The sequence below is a fragment of the Periplaneta americana genome, chromosome 8 (genome assembly GCF_040183065.1).
Source record: "Periplaneta americana isolate PAMFEO1 chromosome 8, P.americana_PAMFEO1_priV1, whole genome shotgun sequence".
NCBI classification, from domain to species: Eukaryota; Metazoa; Arthropoda; class Insecta; order Blattodea; family Blattidae; genus Periplaneta; species Periplaneta americana.
In genome coordinates this window covers 91,368,385-91,382,125 of record NC_091124.1, presented here as the reverse complement: position 1 = coordinate 91,382,125, position 13,741 = coordinate 91,368,385, and positions in this window count along the sequence as shown.

Genomic DNA, 13,741 nt, shown 5'->3' with positions numbered 1-13,741 from the left:
CTGGATGTATTTCATTCGTCATTAAGAATGACTTCTGATTTGTATGAAATTATGTTCAGAGCCAACTTCCGTAGATAAATTTATTTTGTTTCTGGTTAAGTGGAAGAGAAGGCCTGATGGCCTTAACTTACCAGAATAAATTATTATTAGTAGTAGTAGTAGTAGTAGTAGTGGTGGTGCAGAAATTAAAACACTAACTGGCAGGTTTAATTTGATTTTAGACCACTTAAAGGAGATTGCCTATACTCTTCTTCATTCCTTATCTTGTGAAACAAATGCATTTTTGCACCCTAGCTCATAGTAAGAACCTTATGTGTATTATGGTGCAATCCTGAGTCACGGGCAAGCGTTCTTGTGGGGGAAGATTAAAGATATGGTCTACTAGGTGCGTCCAACAACTAGAGAAGACATGAAACAAAGAATTAGAGAAGCCTGTGGGTCTCTCAACTGTGCTGAAGTGCAATCACGGATGTTAGGAGGTGATCAGAACATTGTTTAGCACAGGGTGGCATACATTTTGATCACTATGAAGAGTGTACGGACATAAACAACATACATCATTTCTCAGAAGATACCATTTTTGTTACTTTGTGAGTAAACAATAAAAGTTAGAAAAAAAAAGTTTCAGTAAAATTTGTTTCTTTTTAAAAGTAGTTTCCAATGGTATCTTCAATGACCCATGTTCTCATTTGAAATTTCGAAGTTGACCACAGGTACTCCTACTTCCGGTTTGTTACGGGAAATGGTACTACCACCAATCGATTCTTTACATAGGTTTTGGTTATCAAAATTTTTTTATGAACAACCAGTATCACATAGTTTTCGAAAAAAAAAAAGCTGATACGGGTGGTATGAAACACCTGGTGTATATATATATGTCCTAAAGAATACATCTGTTATGGTAACAATATTAGAGAAGAAAAATTCGCTCTGGCCCTGGGGATCGAACCCAGGTCCTTGGTTCTATGTACCAAGCGCTCTCACCATTGAGCTACGGCAAAGTCCAATCCACAGCACCGGATCGAACCCCTTTCCTCCAGTGTTTTTTTTTTCCCCCTTTGTGGCCTGACTCCAAGTTGGGCATGTATGTTGACATTTTATATTAAGTCAACTGCCATTATACAAGGAGCGCACTCAGGATTCCACAGTAATATGCACTGTTGCTCGAAGAATGTACATAAAGATTTATTTTTTTTGGTCCTACAGAATACATCTGTTATGGTAACAATATTAGAGGTGAAAAATTCGCTCCAGTGCTGGGGATACTAATTCTGGGCTTAGAATATGTTGTCATGTAAACAAAAGCACATGTATGAGTAAGATGCCATTGGCTGATGGAACCTTACAACTTTCGTGCTACTTGGCATAGGTGAAAATGTAGTTTGCTGTATATTTCGCAAAATCAACCTATCACTTCAATACAATCATAACAATCATTTTCTAAAACAATTTAAAACATTTAGTTATATACAGTAATTATGAAAACATGTCATAAATTCATAATTATTTAACATATTATAATTATGGCATGTCACGCATGCTCAGAAAAAGCTAAGGAAGGAAGGAGAAAAGCGGAAATTTAAATTTCAGTTTTGCAAGATGGCAGCTCGCATAGAATATGTTAAGCATTGGAAAGGCAAACTGTTCTAAATGTGTTCAGTAAATTCTGTGAAAAGTATTGAGGATATAGTGAATTTGAAGGCAGCAAATATCAACTTAAGTGGAAGGGTCATCTCGAACGAATGGATTGATGCAGAATTCCAAAAGCACTGTTTCATTACCATCTGCATGGCAAAAGATCTCTAGGCCGTCCGAAGAAGAGATGGACTAAAAATTCTAGTTTGAGACTGTAACAGGCCACTCGGCCTAATACTTGTTAGCAAGACGACGACGATGAAGGCAGAGTTTACTGGTGTTTCTTCACCAAGAGTAGTAGTATTCTACTCCTCTTGTTCTTCACTGAGCATTAACTCTGCATGCAGTGAAATGATAAAGGACATTTATCTACACTGGGTAAAATGCGTAAACGCAAAAAAAATCTGTGACAGAAGTGCAGTGTGACGAGTTTGTAAGAAGTGCAGTCCATTGTAAAGTGCATCACTTTTTTTTTTTAATAAACGAGCCACCTACAATAAATAAAGTAATAACTTTTATAAATAGTGATCCTGACTTGCCGACTTCAAAAAGACAAGTCTTCACAATATTCTGCAGGAGATCTGGTTTGAGTTTGTACAGAGAAACAGAAAGAACGTTCTTGTTGACCGCGAAGATATATCATTGTGGCATAGAAAGTATATGAGGAAAATACGAGAATATAGGCGAGAGGGACGTAAGTTATATTTTCTTGATGAGACTTGGGTCGATGAAGGTCATGCTGTTTCTGAAGTATGGGTAGAGTCTACCATAAAAACAAAAAGTAGACGTTTTTGTCAGGGCTGACTACTGGGTTGAAAAATCCACTGGGAAAGGTAGGCGTTTCATTTTACTTCACATAGGAAGTGAAGATGGTTTTGTGGAGGATGGGGAGTTCATTATGAAATCAAAGAAAGCCATGGACTGTCATGAAGAGATGGCGACGTCTTCATAAATTGGTTTAAAGGAATTTTATCTTCGCTTGCATCTAACAGTGTAATTATTATGGACAATGCATCCTACCATAGTGTAAAGTTGGATCGCATTCCCACTAAGCAGTGGCTGAAAAAAGATATCGAGTGGATGGATGCGAAAAGAATAGAATACAGCACGGACATAGTGAAGGACGAACTGATAGAACAGATAAAGATGGCTAACTTTAACAAGAAGTTCGACAAATATGTTGTGGATTCTATGGCAGAACAAGCAGGTCATACAATGTTAAGATTCCCTCATCACTGTGTATTAAATCCCATAGAAGCTGTTTGGAGCAAAGTGAAAGGGTATGTTACCCCAAATAATAAATCTTATAAACTTAATGAAGTCAGGACCTTACTAAACGAAGGGTTAAAGTTGGTAACACCTGATATGTGGCGATCGTTCATACGCCATATAGGAGAGGAGGAGAAATTCTGGAAGTCTAACAGCCTGTGCGACAACATTGTTGACCGGTTCGTTATCAACCCAGCTGTGAAGAGGACAAGGGGAGTTTACTGGAAGGAGTCCGCACCTTGTCTGGTTCTGATTAGGTAGGCAATTAAAATAGTTATTTTATGCCCTTAATACGCATTAGTAGGCCTCTGACACTCTTAACAGGTCTGTTCATGACATTGGATCGGGATTGCATTCATATTTACTTACTTTAGTCGTCATTTTTCCGATTTTCTCGTAAGAACATGACCTCTACAGAGCGATGACAGTTAGGCCTATATACAGTTAAAAGCACAAATCACACACAGAAAAGTGACAGCCACATGGTGGTTAAAGTAGTGCCGCAATTCTATCGAATCACAGCAGCTCGCTGATGGATACCTTTTGCAGCTTTGTTTACATTACAGTACAACATATTCTTAGCCCGGATATCGTTTTTTTTATACCTGGTATACAAGTGGTCAGTAGGGAATCAGGAGCTGTTCCTAGGCCAGACTGCCTACCGTGTTCTGGTGCTCGAAGCATGTTGACTGTTGGCCAACTGGGCCAGTTCCTAGCCCCGACCATGTGCTGTGCTCTGGTTGCTCAAAGCGTGTTGATGGCTGGTTTCTGCACTGCAGCTTTCCCTGTTGAAATTATTGCCATCTAGCTGGATTTCGGTGGCTTCCTTGATGACCTGCTCCCAATAACTCAGTGTCTTGTTCAAGATGGTTTATTTATTTTAGTAGGTTATTTTACGAAGCTTTATAAACATCTTAGGTTATTTAGTGTCTGAATGAGATGAAGGTGATAATGCTGGTGAAATAAGTCCGGGGTCCAGCACTGAAAGTTACCCAGTATTTGCTCATATTGGGTTGAGGGAAAACCCCGGAAAAAACCTCAACCAGGTAACTTTCCCCGACCGGAAGTCGAACCCGGACCACCTGGTTTCGCGGCTTGACACGCTAACCATTACTCCACAGGTGTGGACTCCAAGATGGTGGTGGCGTCGAAATCTATCTTGTGGCCCTTTTCAGGCCATGTTGTGCTACTGCCAACTTATCGGGGTAATATAGTCTTATGCTACAATTTTTTTTTAACTTTAAAATTACAATTTTTTTTTTTTTAATGTATTTCGTATAATTAAGCGCTTTCTATATGTATGATGTAGATTTCTCATGTGTTTGTGTTGATAGTTGTAACTGTCGTAAAATTAAGTTTACATTTCTCTTATTCATAACATCGACAGAAAAAAAAAATGTATTTATATTATATTATCTCAAGTATATAGAAAACTTTAACCCTAATATACTCATGTAAAATAGGGTTTTTTTATGTGGAAAAAAAAAACATAGGCTATAATTCACCACAATGTTAATACAAATATGCTGATTGATTAAAGTAACCTATTATTTGTTTTTGTGTGTTAACTTTTTTTTTTTTTTTTTTTTTTTTTTGCCTATTGTAGTTGTTTATAATGCCTTTCTGCTTGCCTGTTGTAAGAATTTATAATGTCTAAACTTCAGGTATCATTATTATCACTTTAATATTGCAAAACAAATCGTCGCATAGGCCTGTAGCTGCTCTCGATTCAGAGATATTAGTGAGAGAGTCTGTGCAACATAATTATTTTTATACACATACTCAATTTCAGCACCCTCGTGTCCATAGTGAGGGGAGGTGGCGTCATTGGTTTTGGCCACCTTAAATGACATTGTTTCATGACCTAACTACTAATATCAGCATTTGGCTATGGCTCATAGTGTTGTTACAGTAAACATTTGATATTCTGCCATTTTTTGTTTCACTACGAATCCCAGAACAGTGTCCATATTCATTGTGGGACAAGACATAAACTATGTTAAAGAAAGGTAGTCCACAATATTCACAGACCGTGGATACTGGATATGAAAGTGTAGACTCCATGGCTGAACATTTTTCAAATGCGATACAGGCTTTGGAATCACACATCCCTCTGTCTTCATATCGATCAAGATGCTATCTTGTCCCTTGGTGGATGGAAGCATGCCGAGATGCAATTCGTAACTGGAGATGCACCTTACGCCAATTTGAGCACCATCCTACCCATGAAAATTTTTTATAGTTTAAACGTTTTTGTGCGAAAGTCCATCACATTGCTTGTGACAACAAAGAAGACTTCTTGGATAAAATGTGTTCTTTCTTTGAACAAGAATGTTTGGGAAAAAGTCCGTTGTGTAATGGGGAGAGATATTTCTGATATTCCAGGTTTGTTCCACAAAGGAAATATCACGAATACTGCAGATGTAGCAGAGATACTTCAGAATTATTTTTGCAGTGTGAGTAGTTCAGTGAACTATGACCTGGGATTTTAAGAATTAAGAAGGCTGCAGAGTTAAGTTATGAGTAATATTTTATACTTAATGAACACTTTGTATAACTATTCAGTGTTTTTTTTTTTTTTTTAATTTTCTACTGATCCTTGAAAATGGGTCCTGTACTACCTTTGCAGCTGGTGTTGATCCAGCACTGAATGTAATACTATTACCTTGAAACTTGTGGGATAAGGAAATGTTGTAATGAAAGTAGAAAATCATCGATCATTGTAGTCTTTCAAAATATACCGAGCCTCAATACTATTTAACTTGTACAGCTGCTCAAGGGTGCCCATGTGTACTTTCCAGGGAGTGGGGGCTAATGAAGATCTCAGTTACCAAATGGTGTAAAACCTCACTGGAAAAGATGTTTAGTAATTTGACTTTGTGAAAGAAATTTTTAATTACATCATTATTGTGAGCCAGTTTTTTAAGAGGTTCAGCACAAGTTTTCAGAAAAATTATAATTAACAAAAAGAAATTGTGATAGCTGAACACGAAGGAGATTACTTGTAATATACAAGGTGGTAGGTATATTGTAATACAATATGGTTTTATCACAGTCTACTATATACAGTTGCGAAGCTTGAGGTGATTTTTTTTGCAAATCTCGTGATAAAGCGCTCCAAGTGGTTAGCAACTGGAAACAATAGACTGTCCACGGTCGACTTTGGACTGTGTCGTATTTCCATCGAGTGCTAGCTTGTTGCGTATTTCACATTGATGCTTGTGAAATGTTCGTTATTGGTTGTAATGAAAATGTTAATGGCTAAAATACAATAATTGGAATAATAATATTTTACTAGAGACGTAGAAAAATTAAGTTTGTTTTAATGAAATTTATTGATCACGTTTTATTTTCAATTCTGGTGGGATTATTTTTGCTTAGGCCTACTTTTTTTTTTCAAAGGATATGTTTTTATTTATAGCTGTTAATTTTGTTGTTATTTTTATTTGTTACTTTACTAGAGACGTAGACAAAGTCTGTTACAATAAAATTTATTGATCACATTTTATTTCCAATTCTAGTGTGATTATTATTGCTTAACCTCATCCCACTTTGTTAACTACGTAAGCCTACACTACAAGTACCAGTACACGTAAGTTACTCCATTAATTCATATTTCCATTATTATTGTTGTAAAGGTAAATGCAAATTAATATTTATTGGTTTCATAGTTAATTATCGCTATAATCTTGAATGATTGAAGCGATTATAGTAAATTTCAGTTCGTTTTGCACAAACAAAAATAATATTAACCTATTTCTTGCAGGTATCTTCGAGTTTATGGTGGAATTTAATATACTTCATTAAAATAATAAATTAACTTTATGCATTTAATATTTCAATAATGGAAGGAAGGTGTTAATTTTTCCAAAAGAACACAACGAAAGTGTAACATATTTTGTCGTCTACTAGGAGAGAGAAAGATCTGCGATGATGAGGCGATAGTAGCGACCCTAGTGGTGGGCAACTACCCATGTTTGCATTTTTACTACATATTGAGCTTCACGACTGTATATAGTAGACTGTGGTTTTATTAAGTATGTATGACGATTATAATCGATAATGGATGAGTAAGGCATTTAAATTTATGTCTATTGATGTCATGTAACTACAAGTGATATGTAATCCTCATTTGTACTTAATAAAACTATATTTTATTACTGTATACCTACTTATGCACCCTCCTGTATATTTGTAAATATAACTTAACGTAATAAAAGTAATAAAAATGAAATCTATGCATACAAAGAGTGAAAAACAGAGTAACTTTGTCAGACTTTCAAATTGAATTGAAAACATCAAAATAAAAGTAAAACTGTGGAACTATGCTGTTTAATGACTTTTTCACAGTGACGGTGCGTCCAATGGTTCATAGAACCCCCAGAAAAAACAAGGAAAAACAATTTAATTGTTTAAATACATTTATTTATAATTTACATCATCATTCTTTGTTTCTTGCTCATATTTAATAAGTTTACTTGTGGCTCTGATTTTTTTGTTGTATGAAAACCTGTGAACCGCAGAGATTGAATACCTACATGCTTGTAAGCTTCCGAGATTCAATTTCTCCTCTGAACCTTGCCAAGCCAGCTTCTGGACTTAAGTGTGGGGTGAAAGGCAAGGGGAAATATTGCATGGAAAACATGGGGTTGCGCTGGTGTTTGGACCAGCACAGCTGTAGTCACATGATCATGAGACAGCTGACACGTGAAAGACTTCGTAATGCAAACTGGAAGTTAGCTCCAATCTGTAGCTGAGATCATGCTTTTAGCATGTGTACATATGTGTTTATTAATGGTTTCTTACAATTCTTTAAATGTCCATTTAGTCTTTCTTGGTGTTTTAGTTTTAATACATTCATCTGTGAGTGTGACCAGTGTTTGTTTCCAAAGAAAATGAATAGTGTTCAATATCTTTTACAAACACATTTTTCAGTTTTAATCTTGGAAGATAAATGTAAAATAAAGAAGCTTGGAAGGCTGTTACCTCAACTCGATTTAAAGCAAGCACAAACAAGCCGAGATAAGACATTTTGCAGGGCTTTCAATGTACGAATATATGAAAGAAACAACTGGATTTGCAGTTATGAATCTACAAACAGCTTTCAGGCAGAATATTGAAAGACAGAATGATAATGTAAGGAAAAATCGCTATGTTCTTTCAAAGATAATTGATCATCATCTTCAGGTTCATTTTAAGGCAGTTATGTACTTTAAAGAACTGTAGTACTTTTTTAATTTTTCAGAAATGAAATATTGTTTAAATTGTTGGAAAACTATATAATATGATGAAAGTAGTGAACCCCTTGTTATTTTAGGCACTAACTGCCACTGCTTTTTCACAAACTCGGTTGGCAATGCTGCTGATGACATGATGAGATACTTTTAGAAGGCTCCACTCTCCAGTAGTCTGATCACTTACAATTTACTGGAATGATTTCAAGCCGAGGTGTGAGATGTTTTACACCTAAGCATTTACGTTTTCATACTTACAACAACTATATTTTATTATTTTTATCTCTACAAAACTGATATGCAGGGGCAGCTTTAGGGGTAGTGCCCTCGTGCCATGGCACTGCCTAACTAAAATTATTTTTAACTATACATTCAGAGCGCTATAAGATCACAAATATTATAAAAAATATGGATTTATCATGGAGTGATTGATTCCAGCAGAACATCAATTTGAACTCCTGCACCGTGTCGTGTCAGTAACAAATGCCATTCGCCCGCTCATGCAATGCTGTACATATCTTTGTCTTTCGAGCCAACTGCCAACCACCTCTGTATGAGGATGCGCAGAAGTGTTTTGTAATCCATTCGATGAAGCTTCACACTGGTGCAAAGGGCAAGGGGAAAGGTCTTATCTGTGCCATTTACGTGACAGTTCGATTCGAGGTGGCAGCACTAAATAACGAATATTTTTGTTCCATGCCAGGGCTGACTTTCTTCCCGGCAAATATGTCATTGAAAAGAGTGTGAGCGTAGGGAAAACAGTGCGGTATCTGGCGTCATATAATTATTATGCAGTGTTGATGAGAAACAAATTATGAATAAAATAAACTTTCTTCATCATATGAAGATAAACAGAAAGTAAATACATATGGAAAGATTAACTCTAGATTTGAACATAAATAAGTAAATAAAAGGTGCTAAAATGTTTATGCAAAAACATAGATTTGTTGATGTGATATTAAAAATTCTTTCTTCTGTTTTCTATATGTTCTTTATGATTCTATCTGGCATTGGTCTAAGAAAGATGTGATGGATTTAGTTCACTTTTGGTAGCAAGATCCCCAATTTTAGCCAAGAAAGTCACTGAACTCTTTGCTAAAAATTACAGGAAAATGGAATTCAAGTATAGAACAGTTTAGAAAACTTCAAAGTTCCGTTAATTTGTTATATTAATTTATTACTAGGTCTATTATTATTATTATGATCATTATTATTTATATAAAACATTCACGATATAAAACTATACATTATTGTTTCTTTTCGTTTCTGATTTGAATGTTCTGGCACTACTCAAAGTGGCTTCAACCACTGCTGCTGCTAAGTAAGAGAATTATGATTGAATGTTCTTGATAGTAATTTACAGGCAATTCTAAAGTACAGAACATAAATCAACCTTAAAAGTGAATATTGTAGAGCCATGGGGGCCTCAGGCTCCCCCCCCCCCCCAATGGGTGCCCATGCAGCTGCTGTAAATTAAGTAAGGCATGTCAGTTACAAATGTAACTAATTTAAATTTCTTTTGCATATATACAAACTTGAGTGAAGTAACAGTATCATTTGCGTTTTGAAAGATTATTGATTTATAATTAATATTTTTATTAAGTAGTGAGTGTGGTTTATATAATAAAATAGTTTTACAATAAGTTAAGCAATGAAGTGTGATTCTTCATACACAAGCTAGAGAAAAGGAGTACAACTCCAGTGGCTGTAGAGTTGCAGTACTTTCCTGTTTCTACTTTATAGTCTTACACTGTAACTTAATCCAGTTAAAAACGAGGTTTTTTTATATTGTGTATTGTCCTGAATATTTTCATAATAAACAACAATAGAAGCGCATTTCCCAAAGAAGAGATAAACAGTGAAGTCACTAATACACTGCGTGTTTTTAGTGTTGGAATTGTAATCTGTAGATGTGGAAATAATGGAAATAAACGATGAAAACCTTTGTACCTTAGACCTTATACCTGGAACTACAACTGTCCAGTATAAGGAACTTTCCAGTTTAATTCTGTGGTTGGCATTACGGTTTGGGAGTTGGGAGCTAGTCCCTCTATTTTTTTATCTGAACAGTCTTATTTTAATAAAGATTTGTTTAAGCTTTACAAATTGACATAAGAAGTATATTTTAAATGCCTCAGTTTATTATTTTTTTACTAAAGACAATAAATTTGCCTGCAGTTTAACATAAATATTTATATCCTATTTATTTTCAGCTATTAATGCCTCATAACAGGTTACTAACTTGATTATATTCTGAAAACAAATTATTTATGCATGGTAGAGTCTCTTATCTTAACCACTTGGGCCATATCTTGGTAATTAAAGTGGTGAGAATGAGATAGTTCAAAGCCACACTTTTAACAAAAAATTGTTTTTTGTCCGAATTCACTTCTTACACTTACAGTAACTCAACCTAATATTCGGCCAAAACTGTTACTTGAGTTTTAAAAATGTTATTGAAACATTTTTAGGAGAAATAATTTATTTTTGTTCATAAAACAAACAGGTTAAAATTCAAGTGAGACGGAGAAAATAAAAATAGCTTCTAAATATATTTTGATATTAACAAAAATAAAAAACTCTTTATTTTATGAAAACATAAACACAGACAAATATATCACTTTAGAATCCGGCCATAACAGAAACATAAGTATGTACTTCTCAATAAACAAAACAAACCATTAATACTTTGTTGGATATCCATTTTTTTAATGACCTGCTGATTGCCTGGGCTTACTAGCTACTATTTTCTTCCTGTATTCAGGACTTACTTGACCCCATTCCTCCTCAAATCTTTTTTGTAATTCTGTTTTGCAACTAACTGGCATTGTCCTTATCTTATGGTTAAGTTGGTCCCACAGATTTTCAATTATGATTTAAATCTGGCGATTGTGAAGAATTTCTATCACCTTAGGACGATTGTATAGCAACCATTCGCGCACAAGATACAATATATGTTTGGGATCGTTGTCTTTAAGAAATTTGAAATTCTCTAATATCCCCAATTTTTCTGTACTCTTATGTAGACTTGTCTTCAGTATGTTTAAATGTTGTTCTTTATTCATTGTATTTTCAATGTATTTTCCAACTCCAGTTGCCTACATAGTGCCCCAAACCATAACACCTCCTCTCCAGTGTTTTACAGTTGACAATAAGTTTTCTTTTTTAAACACTTCATTTGGCTTATGCCATCTGAGCCAAAAATATTAAATTTCTTTTCATCTACGAAAATTATGTTTTCCCACCATTTTTCATCTTTGTCATTGTGATGTTTTGCATAACGGTACTTAAGCCTCTTCTTATTTACTGGGTTAACATGTAGCTTTCTCCTTGCATTCTGATAAATTTTCGTATTGTTTCTGAATTCACATTCTTACTATATTCCTTTGCATGCTCTGCTGCAAGTTTCAGAATTTTTCTTAATTTTTCTCATTATTGAAAGAACATCTCTGTCACCCAGTTTTCTTGATGCTCTTTTTGCGGAATTGATTCTATTATATCCTCTCTTTCAAACCTCCTTATAATGTCCTCTACTGTACTTCTCTTTATGCTCAATAATTCAGCAATTTCTCTGTGTATGCACCACTTGGCATAATGAAATATGATAAGTTGTCGTTGTTGAAAAGTATAATTCTTCCCTTTGTGCCCCATTCGCTTAGAAACAGTCCACAGTATGTCTGAACAAAACTGCATTGAGGGTAGTAACTGAATCATACTTCCCCATTGTATGTACATTCTTGCATACAAGGTCAACATAACAGAAGTGAAGCCTATGCAAGCTGACCACATATTAATGTGGATGTGTAGTCTGTCATTTTATGTTCAAAGTGCCAAATTATGTAATCTGTACTGTTTTACAACTCGTGATTTGCATTTCAATTGTATAAGTACATTTGATATTTAAGATATTTAAACAGTCCTTTCCTTATGTTATATCAAAGGTGTTGAAAAGTCCGAAAATGAACAAAATTAAGGGTTGGCCGAATATTAAGTTGAGTCACTGTATGAGGAAGCTGCTAGAGTTGACGGCAATTCAGAAGGCGGTAGTCTACTAGCATTTGCGTTGAGAGAGACAGATAGAGAGGGCAAGGCAGCGTACAACATTGCCAGCCACATCCTACTTCACGAGCACGTGCAATACAAATACTGCAGGAGAGAATTTAAATTATCAAAAGACAATAATGACCTTAGCCGTAGATTACTGTAAGCATGAACCAAACAAACCCTGTTTCCTTCACTAACAATATTCTTTGCATGGTTCTACAGTCATTTCTTGCGTGTTGGCAACGTTGCAGTCAGTATCAAGATGGCCGGCAGCATTCTGCTCGTCAACGTTTTTAAAATAATTATACACTTTAAACACTATTTTCCGCGCCTGCCTGTGCAATACAGGGCATATCAAAAGTCCGGTAACACTTTCAATATTTTATTACACAAAAACTACTAATGATAGCACTTTCAAACACACGTCAGTTTAAAGTCAAACTCTCAAAGTTATTCAGCCGTTTAATTTTCAGCGACAAAGTGACATTCCATATGAGTGGAAAAATTAACAAGCACAACTGTCGTGTTTGGGGTACACAAAAACCTCACAAAATCATTGAACATGAGCGTGATTCACCAAAGGTGAATGTTTTCTGTGCGTTGTCACAACGAAAACTGTACAGACCTTTCTTCTTCATTGAGGCTACTGTGACTGGACATTCATATCTGGACATGCTGGAGCAATGGTTGGTGCCTCAACTTAGACAAGATCTCGATGACGATTTCATCTTTCAGCAAGATGGGGCTCCGCCACATTTCCACAATGCAGTTCGTGCTTACCTCAATACAGAGATATCTGATCATTGGATAGGATGTGCTGGAGTAAGGGACAGATGTTTCATGACATGGCCACCAAGGTCACCTGATATGACTGCATGTGACTTTTTTCTATGGGGGTGACTAAAGGACCGTGTGTTTGTACCGCCTTTGCCACGTGATTTAGAGGAACTAAAAACCAGAATTCGAGAAGCTGCCACCACGGTCACAGAGGATATGTTGAAAAGGGTATGGGAAGAGTTTGATTATCGTTTGGCCATCTGCCGAGTCACTCGTGGTTCACACATTGAATCTCTGTAAGGTGTAAACAGAACTTTGAGAATTTGACTTTAAACTGACGTGTGTTTGAAATTGCTATCATTTGTAGTTTTTGTGTAATAAAATATTGAAAGTGTTACCGGAGTTTTGATATGCCCTGTATTTGTCTTTTTACAGTCTCTTCTTCCATTTATTTGTCTTACACACACAGTAAATGTTAGTTTTACTTATTCAATGTATTGAAACACTCACACGTGAACAAACGAACTCTGGAAGTACTTGTTATAGATTGATTCTGATTGGTTCTACTGTACAGGTTTGTGACGTCACATACCAGAAATGCTACGGCGCATGTAACAGCTGACCACCTTCCGAAATACCGTCTAGTCTAGTACAGTATTATAAAAATTACTTAGCAAATGACGTAAGTATACGCCGAAGAAATTATGACACCGCATCTAATAGCATTGGACTCTAAACCTTCAATATGCTTTCCTGTAAAATCTTGTCTGTGTGGCTTAAGA